The sequence below is a fragment of the Alosa alosa genome, chromosome 1 (genome assembly GCF_017589495.1).
Source record: "Alosa alosa isolate M-15738 ecotype Scorff River chromosome 1, AALO_Geno_1.1, whole genome shotgun sequence".
NCBI classification, from domain to species: Eukaryota; Metazoa; Chordata; class Actinopteri; order Clupeiformes; family Clupeidae; genus Alosa; species Alosa alosa.
The window spans coordinates 20,885,738-20,900,420 of record NC_063189.1 but is presented as its reverse complement, the minus strand read 5'-3'; positions in this window follow the sequence as shown (position 1 = coordinate 20,900,420).

The window sequence follows — 14,683 nt, the reverse complement described above, 5'->3', positions numbered from 1 at the left end:
CTGTCCTGTCACATTAAAAGGCATAAAAAAAAGCCCAAAAATATACTTAAAAAAAAAAAAAAAAAAAAAGAATGCCACGATGGGAAAAAGGGTCAAAATCTCATGACCTCTCCACTGGTGTACTTCAGTGATCAGTACTTTGACCCTCCTAACCCACCACGTTGCCACTATTGATATACAAATCATCTGTGCTGCTTATCGTGAGAGTGTGTAAGACCAAGACATGATATCCTGTCTTATTCAGACGAGTTTTTGCGAGAGCGCACATCCCTACATTTCTAACGTTACGCATCATGATCAGCCCTCAATTAGAATAGAATAGAATAGAATAAATCTTTAATGTTCACCATGGTGGAAATGTTTCTTTGGCTGATCAGACATACAAGACAGATGGACATACAGACAACATGTCAGACACATTGAAGATGTCTCCTCTCTCCGTTTCTTTTATTCCCATCCCATCTCTCTCCCAATCACTTCCTGTCACTCTTCACTGTCTTATCTTTTGTTTGTTTGTTTGTTTGTTTTTGTTTTATATTCGTGATATTAAAGGAGAATTCCGGTGTGCCATGCAAATAAATCACTGTTTTACACCATTTACGAGGCTCAATGTATCTCCACACTTCATTGGTAGACTTCTGAGGGCCTTGACATTTAAAACGAGACATTGAGAACTTTGAAAAAGCACTGGTAGTTTACTTACAAGACGATTTATGCAGACAGTATCTTCACGAAGTTTAGCGTTTGCAGCCATCTTGAATTTAGTTACGATTAGTCGAGCAACAAGTAAGAATGAACAGGTATGATAAGGGATCAGATTCCAAAAATAATTCCGTGGAAATGCATGGATTCCAGTTGCTGCTACTGGAAGAAACTGGAATCCATGCATTTCCACTGAATTATTTTTGGAATCTGATCTCTTTTTAAATGTCAGGGCCCTCAGAAGTCTACCAATGAAGTGTGGAGATACATTGATCCTCGTAAATGGTGTAAAACAGTGATTTATTTGCATGGCTAGCCGATGCCGGGCACCACCATTGAAAAAGCTGTTGGTAGCATCGGCTGACTAGCTTCTCCAGATTTTGGAGTGCAGGGGACAAGCCGAGATGGGCTATGAGACATACGTTCACACTCGGTATCATGTTTCAACACACTTTAGGTCAATATCACACCGGAATTCTCCTTTAAACTCCACATATGATCAAAGTTGGCACTCTTGTTGAGAAACCTTGTACTATGCTAAATGTAAACTGATTACTTTAACACATTTCTGCTAAAAATCCAGCCAATGGTACAGTAGATCCCACCCCAAACCCCGTGTGGGAGAACCCACTCTATTGATGTCACTCTTCACTGTCCTATCTAAAGACGAAAAGGCCCAAAGTATAGTTTATTTTATTTTTATAAGTGACATTAAACTCCCAATATGATCATAGTATTACTCGGCACCAGAGTTGTAAAAGTCTGTCGTCTGAGCACTAAAGCATGTCAGTGCAGAAAGCTTCCACATGTTAGCATTGATATTGGTTCTCTGGTCTTCTCTGAATAGAAGCTGTCTGTTCTCAATTACATTTACATCAATAGCCATCAAACCCATGTCCTCTGTGTTCCTGAGGCAATTTGACTCACAATGTTGTTACTCACAATTAAACTAGAGCAGGGTAGGTCCACACATCAAGCCAAGAACAGAAAGGCAGAGGACATGGACACAGGGAACAAACCATGACAAGCAGGCTCAGGGAAAGATAACAGAAAACATTACAGGATTTAAGCACACAGGAGTATGACAAGAGAGTTAAAGGTTCCGGTAATCAGTGAGGGGCAGGAAGCACAGCACCGGGGGAAACCTGAACCACAGCGTGAGAACATGACAGGCCAATAAAAAGAATAAGCAGCCAGAAGGCACAGAGTCATTCAGACAAACCACTGTTCAGGGGAGTTATATGAAACAAATGTTTCAAAATGATGGTGTGCCCGTTCACTGTACATTCACCTGCATAGTCCATGAGCCCGTTCACTGTACATTCACCTGCATAGTCCATGAGCCAGTGCTGTTACTTGGGACCATCTGGGGGTAATCATTAGCTTAGTGATTTTGGGCAGAGACTTTCTAATGAGGAGACACAGCACTCAAAAAAATCCTCCATAGAAATGCATGGGGTTAGTTTACACATATCCCACCCCTTCCTCGGCAAAACGTTGACATGTGAATACATTGAGCCAATCATGTGGTGTGATGTGAATACATTGAGCCAATCATATGGTGTGTTGTGAAGACATCTTCCCAAATTATGTGTTGTGAACTTGCCGCTGGAGCAAGATTGGTGTCGTGAAGCCTTGCACACATGCATTTCTGCTGAATAGGATGCCCGATGAGTGCCCAAAAAGCGTTGCTATATGGCCGCCGAGTGGAGGGACTTGCCTAAAAGGACTTTGTTTTGGGCCAGGTACACAACCCTAGAATAAATGCTGGAATGGCACTGGTGGCAGCCTTTTGTGTGTCACCATATGATATGCCTGCCTGTACTAGAGGTGAATATGATATGCCTGCCGGTACTAGAGATGAATAGCCTTTTGTGTGTCACCATATGATATGCCTGCCGGTACTATAGGTGAATAGGATGAAAAAGAACTGTGGAACCTCCCCAGATATAACCATGACAATGCCCTACACTGTAAAAAATAATAAGTAATGGTTACTTGAAAAAAGGGTGGAAACTCGTTGCCTTAAATAAGTTAAGTAAACAAAACTTTTCTCTTTCAAGTTATGTTTACTTGATGTCTACAAGTAATGCTTACTTAGAAGTTATCCTTACTTAAGACTTTAAAGTTCTGGTTACTTACTTCCAACTAGTAAAGTTTACTTCATGCCCTCAAGTAAAGCTTACTTGAAACAAAGTTGTATTTACTACTGTTAAATGAGTTACCCTTACTTTGAGTTGTAAAGGGTACTTTATGTTGGATAGTAAAGTTTACTTGCAGAATATACACAAATAGTTGGCACTATTAGATTAGATAACTTTATTGTCATTTTGCAGAGTACAAGTACAAAGACAACAAAATGCAGTTTGCATCTAACCAGAAGTGCAAAAAGCAGAAAAATGCAATGTGATATACAAAGACAGGTGGTGCATAGACAGGATAGGAAATATGCGGTGTAAACAGTAGTATACAGTTGGTTTACAGAAGGTGGTTTAGAGTAATATAAATTAGGTATAAATATGTGCAGTGTATTAGCAGAATAAATATGGATATATTTGGTATGAACCATATAGACATATATGTACAGTATACAGCTATGTGCAGTGTGGTAACAGTACTGTAGTGCAGAAACAGTAACATTATAACAGTAGTAAGAATACGTGTATGTGCAGGATGAATAGTATGAAGAGCAGTAGAAAATGGAATGGCTATATGTGTAATTACAGTATGTACATTTGTAAATAAATAGAACACTATGGGTGGGATAGGGTAGTGCAATTGTCCCAGCGGGGTGGGTGTCCCCGTCAAGGTTTCCATGGTCATGGTGGACACCTCAACAGGCACAGGCAAGGAGGCATCGGGCGGGGGCTTAGTTGGTTGGTTGTCACCGGGATGCACAGCTAGAGTTCAGTAGGGTGACAGCCGCAGGGAAGGAGCTTCCTCTGAACCTGCTGGTTTGGGTGCAGAGAGACCTGTAACGCCTCCCAGAGGGGAGTGGGGTGAACAGTCTGTGGTTGAGGTGAGAACAGTCTTTGATGATGCTGCTGCGCCTTTACATAAGCATCACTTGCCCTGGATGGCCTTGATGGAGGGGAGAGGAACCGTGATGCGTTGGCCAGTTTTCACCACCCTCTGCAGTTTTTTTCGGTCGTTCTTCTGGTGTAACCTCCATGTTTCAATCAGTAGTGTTTGAGCAACTGACCTCTGACTTCACATCCAAACAAGCACAACGTACATGTCCAGTTCATTGCTCTGCATTTTCAGTTTTCCAACTGAAAAAGAGGGAAAAATTATTATCAATATGCATCTATTGGCCATGTTTAACTAAAACAGCTGATTAAGTTTATCACATTAAATGTTAATTTAAATTATTTCTCCAGAGACCTAATTAATACTGTTAAAAAATATTATGATTTGGCAACTTAATTTTCTCTATTGCTTCAGGCCTAGTACATTTATCACAATAGAATTTAAAATATCAATCATACGTTGGAATTATATGATGCCATTTTGCACCTCAATAACGGCACATTCGTTCAAATTCCACACACTGCAACCTAAGTCCTCTTGCTAAATCACAAATCTAAAGATTTTAGATAAAAGACCATGGCTTTCTCAGTCAGTAAGGTTATGAGTCCAATTATCCTAATTGTTTTATCAATACAGTAGGAATATCGACGTAAACCATACACAGTTTAATCTTTACACGTTTTGAATCAACTTAGCATGCTAGCAAGCGTTTCTCATGAGAAATGGCTAACGTTAGAACTAAACTTCATTAAGAGAGCTCATGAAGACAACTGCTATTGGCAAATTTATACAGCCTAGTTTTAGACCCCAGGCGCCACCACTTCCTCATAACTTCGATAACAAAAAATATCAAAGGGCTTGAATACCTAGAATATTTGTTTTCTGCTCAACATGGTCTGAGGCAGTGTTAACAAAGATCTTTGGTGTTAACTCGCATAGCTGCTATCAGTTAGCTGCAAACTGTTAGCAGCTAGCGCATATATCGGCCACTTAGCAAGTTGAACTTAACATTACCCCAGTTGTTAATGAAACGAATGTACAGTTTTGCACAAATGCTGTTAGTTCAACCTATACTGTAAACATTTGACACATTAATACATACTGTAAACTTACCGGACAGAGCAAGTCACTGGTGAAGCTGTTACACTCCCATCCCAAAAGTCAGCCACACCGTAACACTGCCGACCGTTGGCTGTGGAATCCAGAATGCTCCCTCTGCAACTGTGCGCGTGTGCACTGCGTGAGTCCAGTTTACTCAGGTCTGAGTTGTGAAGCTTACTCGTGTATCTCAAGTTTTAGACCCCATTGTTGCAAGTTCGGCACATTACTAATGTTACTCTAGTAAGAACACTAGGTCAGCCTATAGTAAGTAAAGTATACTTGTGTTACTGCAGTAAGATGTATTGTTATTTTTTACAGTGTAGTAGTCAATTGTATGTTCTGCTTTGGACAATTTCTAGAATATTGCATTATCTATTGATAGAAATGTTAACATCAGATAAAGTAAGGCTCAAAATTCTCATTTAATTTTGTCGACCAATGATGTTTTTATCAGTTTTGAATGAAATATGACTCATATTTGTACAATAGCTACCTCTGCTCTGGGACTCGCCTGTGCTTTGACCAGCATGTCAATCAGGGCTGCATTGATGTCACTCTCGGCAGGTTGACATGGACCATACTGTGAGGGATAACGGCCGCTGAGGTGAACTGTTATACAGAATTAATGGACGAAGGGGGAGGCAAAGAACTCCCAGAGTTTCCTCTGCCTGAGTCCATTAATTCCCTATAACAGGACACCTCGCAGGCCGTTATCCCGCTTATCACCGGTTGCCACTATAGGCAATAGTCATGCCTTTATAGCATGCAAAGGAAACAAGTGGTTCCGTTTAAAAAGAAGCGGACTAGACCCTAACAGCATGGACAGTTAGCTTGTTTAGAGTTGATTCCATTGTTGCAAAGCCTGCTGAGGCTATTTCTTCTCTCTGGGTGATAAACTGTTATTATATGTCTGCACATGCACATAGTTATGCAGTTGTTTGTTGTAACTTTATGTTGTGTGTTGTTTGTCTGTCTGATTTATCAACCAAACGATTTAAATTGTACTAGTAGTTGCAAGGTTGGTCCTTTAGGGGGTGCTTAGCACTGCTAAAATAGGGGAAGGGGGTTGTCCTGTGAGGAAATTTGTTCTCTGCATTTAACCCATATAGTGTGCACACATTCATACACACACACACACTTGGAGCAGTGAGCTGGGTGTCCACACACACGACGAGTACACCTACACATCAAGATCAGTGGACAGCCCTTAATATGACTGCACCCGGGGAGCATTTGGGGATTAGGTGCCTTGCTCAAGGTCACCTCATCCATGGATGTGGATGTAGGAGAGCTGTTTTAATCACTACCCCCACCCACATTTTCTCTACCAGTCAGGGATTGAACTGGCCACCCTTGGTCGCAACTGGTCACACATCTGATTCCCTAACCATTAGGCCACAGATGCCCTGCAAAATATTGTGAACACATTCCCCGACTGCCTTAGTGTCCTTTTCTAATTATCATCCTGTGCTTTGTTACCTAATGTTAATTTATTAAGTAACAAATATGAAAATGTTTTTGTGTTTTTCTTCAATGTTAATTAATTTGTTCATTCATTCAAGTATGTATGTGAATATTTGTTCTATGCCTGTTTTCGTAGTCTCCAGTAAAGGGAATTTCACATTACAATTTTTCACAATTGCTAAAAAAGTAAACTCAATTTTCTAGCCAAATTATTAGTTGCCCGAACACATTTCTTGAAGTGACCCCCCTTTTGGCAAAACCTTAAAGAGTTTTCACATAAAACACAATATCCAGATCTCATTGACTCTTTTGGCAAAACTCCAAACACTTTCTCATGCAATAGGACACATTTTGCATTGTGATGCACTTGTGAAAACAATAACACCTTCTTTGCACAGCAGTTCGTCACCTTTTGCAAATGGGCTCACGCGTTTTCATTGGGTTCACACATTTCACCCACCCTTTTGCAAAACAGTTCACACAGATGTCATTCAAACACCCCAAACTCTGTTGGTTTCCCTGTGCTAAACAAAAACAGAAAACATTTATTCACAGGTGGTAGAGATTCCTTGCAAAAATCTGAATATCTGATACTCTCTGATCTCCTTTGCACAATTCTTCAATCAGCAATCATTCATTATTTATAAAAGATACCATGTCTGTTCTGTCTTGCTATTTGCAAGTATGGATCTAAACAGTACAAAAGCTGACAAGTCCAGGTGGTTACTGTAGGTCTATTTCAATGAAAAAAAGTTGTAGTTCAATGACATTTGTCTTGTCTAGGTGCTTGCTGTAGGTCTTACATGTCAATGACAGTTACATCTTGGGAGGAATTAATACAATGAATTTTCTTTTCAGTTTTCTGATACCAGATAAATGAGAAAGAAATGGCACAGCCATAGTATAAATAAAAGCTTAAACTTCTCATTTTGAGAACTGTGTTTTGCATTGTGTTGTCCAGTGTGTAATGATTGTTTGAAATCACACAGTGAATTGACAACAATATGTGTTGTTTAAAGGCAAAACTTGCTTTTGCTGTATGGCGATGGTAATTTTGATGCCACAGATGAATGAATACCCAGTCAGACCAATGGTAGGAAAAATCAGGAACAGAGTTTTATTTACAATGATGTGCATCAAATGAGAGACAGTAAGACTTCACCTAAAGATCCACCAGCTGCTCTAACTAGACAAGGAAATAGTTAGGGTTTAAGTATCCTTCCAGGCTGACAGGGGATGGCGGTGGTCATCCCACTGAATCAGACTCTGATTAGTGGTAACCTGGCAATCCAGAGCAGATAGCTACTGACGCAGCCATGCAGAAAAGTGAAACATTGCAGTCATAATATTCCTGCTTATCTCTAAACACATACAGATATACACAGGGACACTAGGAACAGAATTAAATAACAACAGTCATCTCATATGTGGAAAAACACATAACAGAAACATCAGGACATAAACCATGAATATAAAAATCATATGTTCTAAACCAATACTCTCAACCAGCACCTTCAAACATTCAATACATTGCAGTAACACATACACACAGACACACACACCCTGGGCTAAACACAAAGTTTCATATCAGTAAAAACAGTTTTCATTGTATATTGTTGTGTAGCCTGGACTTTCGACATATGAGCATGTTACCACGACAGCCTCCTCTCACTATGTGAGCGTGTGGTTACCTTCTCTTCCTGTTTCCTTGTGTCTGGGTGTGTGGGTGGTTGATGTTTTAGGCCGGGGAAAAAATCAGATATTAGGCTTGGAAATCACTTAGTCCTGTTGTACTGACCCATTCCCATAAATATGTATGGCCTTTTAGATTTTGTATTGGAATTCATATTTATTCACTAATTTGTTGTGTTAGTGACTCAAATGTCATATGGTGTGGCGTGAAAGTGTGTGTATGTGTGCGTGCATACATGTGTGTGTGTGTGTGTGTGTATGTGGATGCGTGTTTCTGTGCCTGTGGATGTGAGTGTGTGTGCATGAGTGTGTGTGTGTGTGTTTATGTGTGTGTTGATGTATGTATGTGTGTTTGCGAGAAAGATTGCTTGTGAAACAATATCCTCTACCAGCAACCCTTCGCTAAACACCACCATCTACAGGCCAATGAGTGTACAGTCACTAAATGTACACATAACTTTTTTTTTTAGACCCCCCCATGGATGAAATTCTACGAAACTTGGCATACCCCCAGAGAATGTCAGGTTAATCATACACATAAAATTTGGTTTTAGACTACTGGTAATTTGTGTATTGACAATAAAGTTGAATATCATACAAACTAAAGATGACTAAAATCTTACAGAAGAAGAAACATTCACAAAAATCCATGGCATGACCTCTCTTCTTGATAGCTGTTGAAAACTGCATGGAACTGACAGGGATTGTTTTGTTTATTGTAATAAATAAATAAAAATAAAACATAATGCTGATACCTTCTGCTTTTCCCAAAATCAATGTAGCCTACAGGTGTACATGACCTTTCATCAGTCCAGTTGCAATGGATGAACTGCCCTACTTGTGATTGTCTAGAGATTTTAAAGGTTTTATAACAATGCTACAAATTGTTTTGGCTAGTGCTACAAATCTATTCAACTTTACAGCGCCAGTAGGCTACTTTCTGTGCAGCCCGCACACACACACACACAGGCATGCCAAACAAGCATACACAAATGTTTCAAGAGTGGGGGATGGAGTAGAAGATGGAGACAAATTGTTTAGTGTGATTTTTTTTTTCAAGGAACGGATGCAGAGGACTGAGCGGCGGTCTTTTTTTGTACCGCAATGCTGTACAGGCTTTCACTTGGCTTTCCATCTGTGTATGATAATGAGGTTTATTTTTTTGCCCTCACAGAGCTGAAGGTGACTCTTTTGGGGAACACAGTTTGGATTGTACTGGGCTCTGGTGGTGGCCTCTGTGTCTGTGGTGTGTGTTGCCATAGCTCTGCTCGTCAGGAAAAAGAGATCAATGAGGGAAACAACAGGTACGAGTCTTTGTCACATCATCATCATGTGACATTCACCACAACGTGACATTCTAACAGCCGGGAGTGCCACTGCAGCGTTCCGTTCGTGGAGCGTAAAAGTAGGTTCAGAAGATTGGTCTAACTTTTTCAATTGTGTGCAGTGCTCTCACTTCTGATGTAACCAGCTCTAGAAGTCAACCCATTTAACTCACGCTGCCAGCCATTTTCACTGCAGAAAACCCCATACTGCAGAGTGTTTTACAGCATTTTGACTGATTTTCCAAGACCATTGGCAGTGGAATATATGTTGATTTCACCGAAAACACCTGTTTTTGACCAAAAATGGAGAAATCAAGCTTTTCGTGAAAAGAAATGTTTTTTGCTTGTTTCTTGTATTTTGTGCTACTCTCTCTGATTGGCCTCTTTTGTGCTACTCTCTCTGATTGGCCTCTTTTGTGCTACTCTCTCTGATTGTTTTTTGACTTTACATTGCACCTCTCCCTGGTTTGGGTTGTTTTCAATGATGGCGCGACACTACTCGCGTTGTATGTGTGTGTGTGTGTGTGTATGTGCGACTCTGTTCGAGTGTTAGCTATAGGTGTAGCTGCCTGCAGTTCATGAACTTTTCCTTACGTCTCACCGTCGCTATATTCTCTTTGCTTCATCGTAGCATTCTAGCTTGATTAGCTGTATCTCTACCGCTCTGGCTTCAGCCATTCTTCTTGTTTATTGGCGGATTACAGCCAACTACATCTGATTAGACCATTAGCTTCTCACCTGCTAGCATCACGTTTGAAAGTGACGTTTGAAAGATTTAATAAGATGTAATAAGACCAACGGAAAATGAAACGTGGCGATTTTCTAGGCTGATTTGACATGGAACTATACTCTCATTCCAGCGTAATAATCAAGGACAGTATTTCCCATACATTGACTAATCTGTGGCGGGGCACCACGAAATAAAAATCGGCCGCCACAGATGAATATTCTATGTTTAATTTAATTTAATTTAAATTCAATATAAGGTCAAATCCTTGCATTGCCATTGAGCTGCGCTTTTTACACACGCAGCCTTTCCTAGACGTCTGGCTAAATTGCTATTAAATCCGCTAAGCATCGTGACCATGCTGCGCAAATTTGTTCAAAACTGCTGCATTGAAGTGAACTCTGCTAAGGTCTTATCACAACATAATAGGCTACATTGAAGAGACTAAACTAAGTTAAGTTATGAAACAGGGCTCTCAAGTTTTGAAGTTTGCAAGGAGTGAGACTTTAGGCGTGTTCGACTTGAGGCAGATCTGTGCAGATCTGACTTGATGTGATGCATGCTGGGTTGAACACAATGCATACTGGGATGGACGCAATGCTTGCTGGTTAGAAATTCTGTCCGACTTCTGTCAGCCGGGAGGGGACTTACCACCGTGACACCATGTCACATGACCTTAAAATATCGCGGGAGTCTTAGCCTGCAGTCAGATCTTGCAGTTGCCTTCCACAAGCTGCACGAGCTAAGTGAAGATCACGTTTACCTAGAAAGCCAGACCAAGTCAGACTCAGTCCAAGTCGAACACGCCTTTTGTTTCTCAGGGGGGAGGGGCGTGGCATTGGCACAGTGCCACGCCCCCTCCCCCCGATCGAAATACATGAAAGTCCTACGCCTGCTTGAACTACTCGTGGCGCCACGTTTGGCCACGTTATATTCAAATTTGACTATACAATACTCAGTGCTATACAGTGTATTATACAGTCTCTGCTCTGTTTCTATGGAAGTTCCACAAATCAACGTTGTTTTATTAAGTGTCGTTAAACAATTAAATAGCATTCAACAGGTTGAAGCGGAGCTTTGATACCAACGTTATCGATTAGTTTCAGTTTCTCTCGCGCAGACGCCTGCATTGAATGAACGCTCATACCACCACTTTATTGTATGGCTCCATGTTTAATCGATAGCACAAACGTTTGTTTTCTTTTTTTGTCGGTCCGCGGTATCTTGATCAACTGCGCACCAAATTATCAGACGAAGCACCGGGCCTAATTTCACTCCACGATTCCGCGGACCAGCAGTCTCCACGTTGCGGACCCACATCAAAACAAAACTATTTCATGATTGGTTGAGAAATCCTATTTTCTGATTGTAACTGAACAGCAGCTGAGCTGAATGAGCGCACAGACAGCAAAGTTGTGTGACACGTTTGTAAAATATAGCCCTTAGAAATTTCTGTGCGGGCAAGTTAATAATTTCTCGGAGTGAGAAATGCCATGTGTGGCGTGTGAGCGTGTGAAGTCATTTAAATGCGTGTGTCTCACGCTCAATGAGTGAGACTTGAGAGGTCTGATTATTATGAAATCAAGCAGTATCTCAAAGCTAACGTTAGAATACTGTTTGGATGTCGAATTTAGCATGCTTAGCCTACTTACAGCTGCTTGTCAATTTCGTTGAAGGGCTCATTTTATTGACTCTGACACTGAATGTTTGCAAAATCCTGATGTAAATGGAAAAGTGTTTTCCAAAATTCAAAAGTGCTTGTCCCAAGGAGAAGTACGAACCTTTATTTAAAATCCTGATGTAAATGGAAAAGTGTTTTCCAAAATTCAAAAGTGCTTGTCCCAAGGAGAACTAGCCTACGAACCTTTATTTTAACTATGTAGAAAACGTTATGAATTGCATCCACACATCAGCAGCCTTTCAACTTGGTTACAATTGCAAGGGTTCCCTCAAACGTCTTAAAGTGACAGGCACTCAATTACCCTCCCGTTGTCAAAGTCAGCTATCGCCACAAATTGAATCCAATTCAGTGGGAAACACTGAAGGCACACCATGGACGCAGCAGCACAATGATATCATGCAGCACCTGAAAATAGTCCCTGCAGGCTAACTTCCAGCAACAAGGTTGAGCTGCAGCAGACAAATTGGTTAGTGACTGGATTATTACCCCTGAAGTATAGTTCCATGTCAGCCTAGAAAATAGCTTCATTTGATATTCCGTTGGTCTTATTACACTTTCTAACTTGAGAGGAGAAAAGTTTTAACTAGAAAAATTACCGGAAATATTAGTCACTTTTAAACGTGATGCTAGCAGGCGAGATGCTAATGGTCTAATTCCATTTAATGATCTATGCTAGGCTGGATGAACTGGAGAAAGGTAAAAATCGATTGTTTAACTCAAGGGGAGGTGGAAAATGAGTGTAATTCCCAAATGATGGAATACCCCTTTAACTGTTTTAGCACAGACTCAGTAGACAAAATGCTACAGTTGCACGGTCAGTGTAGCCTGGCTGTAGCATCTCCAAAGTTTAAAAAAATAACTGATCACACTTCCAATGTACTTACAGGAGATGTACAAACAGAATATGCTGAAGTCACGGTAATCCACTGCACAGCTGCACATAACCATTTACATATGAGTAACTGTAACTATAGCTAAAGATATAACTATAGCTAAAGAAAGATATAACTATAAAGATATAGCTAAAAAACTGTAACTACCTTAACTGTAACTCTTACTAGGGCTTGAACTACTCCATAGGACTGATTTGTGAATGCTACACAGTGTCCAGCCCTGTTTGTGTTTGTTATGAATATTACATTACATTTCAAAACACTCTTCCAATTGGGATCAGATTATATGTATACATTTAATTTTTAAACTGAAAGGTGTAATGTAACTTTGAGTGGTTGGATAATGGCTATGTTAACAAAAAAAAAGTAAATCTAGGTAAATTAACACACATGATGCTATTACAAAAAAAAGGAGACTCTGAGCTACCTTGTTTGAAGGTTTAGGTCTTTGTCAGTAAGGGGTCACCTAGCAATTTAAACAAAATGGCTTCTCACCCACATCACTGATGTATCTCTGTATCTGTGTGTAGAAGTCCTCAGTTCCATGATCCCCTGATCTAGAAGCCAGCATATACAGTAGTGTGCAGGCCTCCCATCAGTCAGCGCTGTCGCTACCCAATATGAGTCGAGTGCAGTTGGGACTTGCACATGCTCAGATTGAAACGGTTTATGGCATAACGCCAAGGGATCCGGCTGCAAGCAAGGTGGACGCGTCTGTTTCATGCTGAAATTTGTGAAATCCATAAAAGAATAAACTTTTCTCATTACAAACAATAACAGAAGAGGGAAATCATTTCAAACATGTTCTAGCTATCTATGATTTTACAGAGTGGAAATAACAACAAATTCTATTTTGTATTAACTGTGCCACTAGTTTACAGGCAATAACACAGATTTCTAAGTTGCTTGAACAAAAGAATAGAAGTTAAGATAACACCAAGGGCAAATGATTTGTGTGTGTGTTTTTTTGTTCCTTCAGTAATTTTGTCAACGATTACCATGACACTGAAAGACCGGGCTGAACGAAACTTGGTGGGCATGTGTCGAGGGCCTAGGATGACCAACTTTGTTTTGTTTGTTGGTCTCAAGGGGCCATGTCAACCCATCATCAGGATCATTATGACACCCTCTCAATGCATGCCAAGTTTTGTGGAATTCCGTTTAGGGGGGGTGTACACCAATCGGCCTGTAGATGGCCAGACAGTTTTCTGTGAATATCTCGAGAACTGTAGGGCCTAGGATGACCAAATTATTTTTGCCAATGTTAACACATCTCTTTGCCCATGTTAACACATTAACATAGTTAAATATGAAAAGGCAAAAACATGCCGTTATAATCGCAGGTATCTTTGGCTGACAGGTTCAAAACTGCACGAAATTTGAAGAGTAGGATCATGACAACCTCAGAATGCATGCCAAGTTTTGTGGAATTCCGTTCTCGGGGGGAAGAGATGTAGTGGTAAAATAAGAGGTGGGTGAACTATGAATTCTGCGATCTCGGTGAGGTGGACTGCGCCATGCCGTATCAAATTTTTAAAAAAGGCATTCAGGACATGTTTGATGATGGTGGAGGTTGTTGTACAATGTTTATAACAATACTAGTGGTATTAAATGATTCCTAGAGTGTTGATGAGTGTAGCCTACATATTGGGAATAAAGGATGATATTGGATAATACAGTGTGATTTTTGAATGTTAAAAGTGAATAAACTTTTTTGAGAGGTGGATAAACTCTAATAAGAGGTGAGTAAACTCTATCTGACATTTCAGAGGTGGATAAACTGTGTTTACTTGCGTTTAGCCTCCACTACATCCCTGGCGGACAAGGACAAGGAAATACAGACAATAATATAGACAAGGAAATACAAAACTTTTTTTTATTATTATTATTTAACTAGCATAATGTGAATGAAAGAAGTAAAATAATCAAGATAAGTTATTTGGAAAACAGAAAGATGAAAAATAGGGATCAGAGGGTAAGTGGTTTGTGGTAGAATTGGAGCTAATTTGTAAACTGTACAGTCATGAAGTTTGAATATTCAGTCTGAGAAGTTAATAGGCTCATTCAA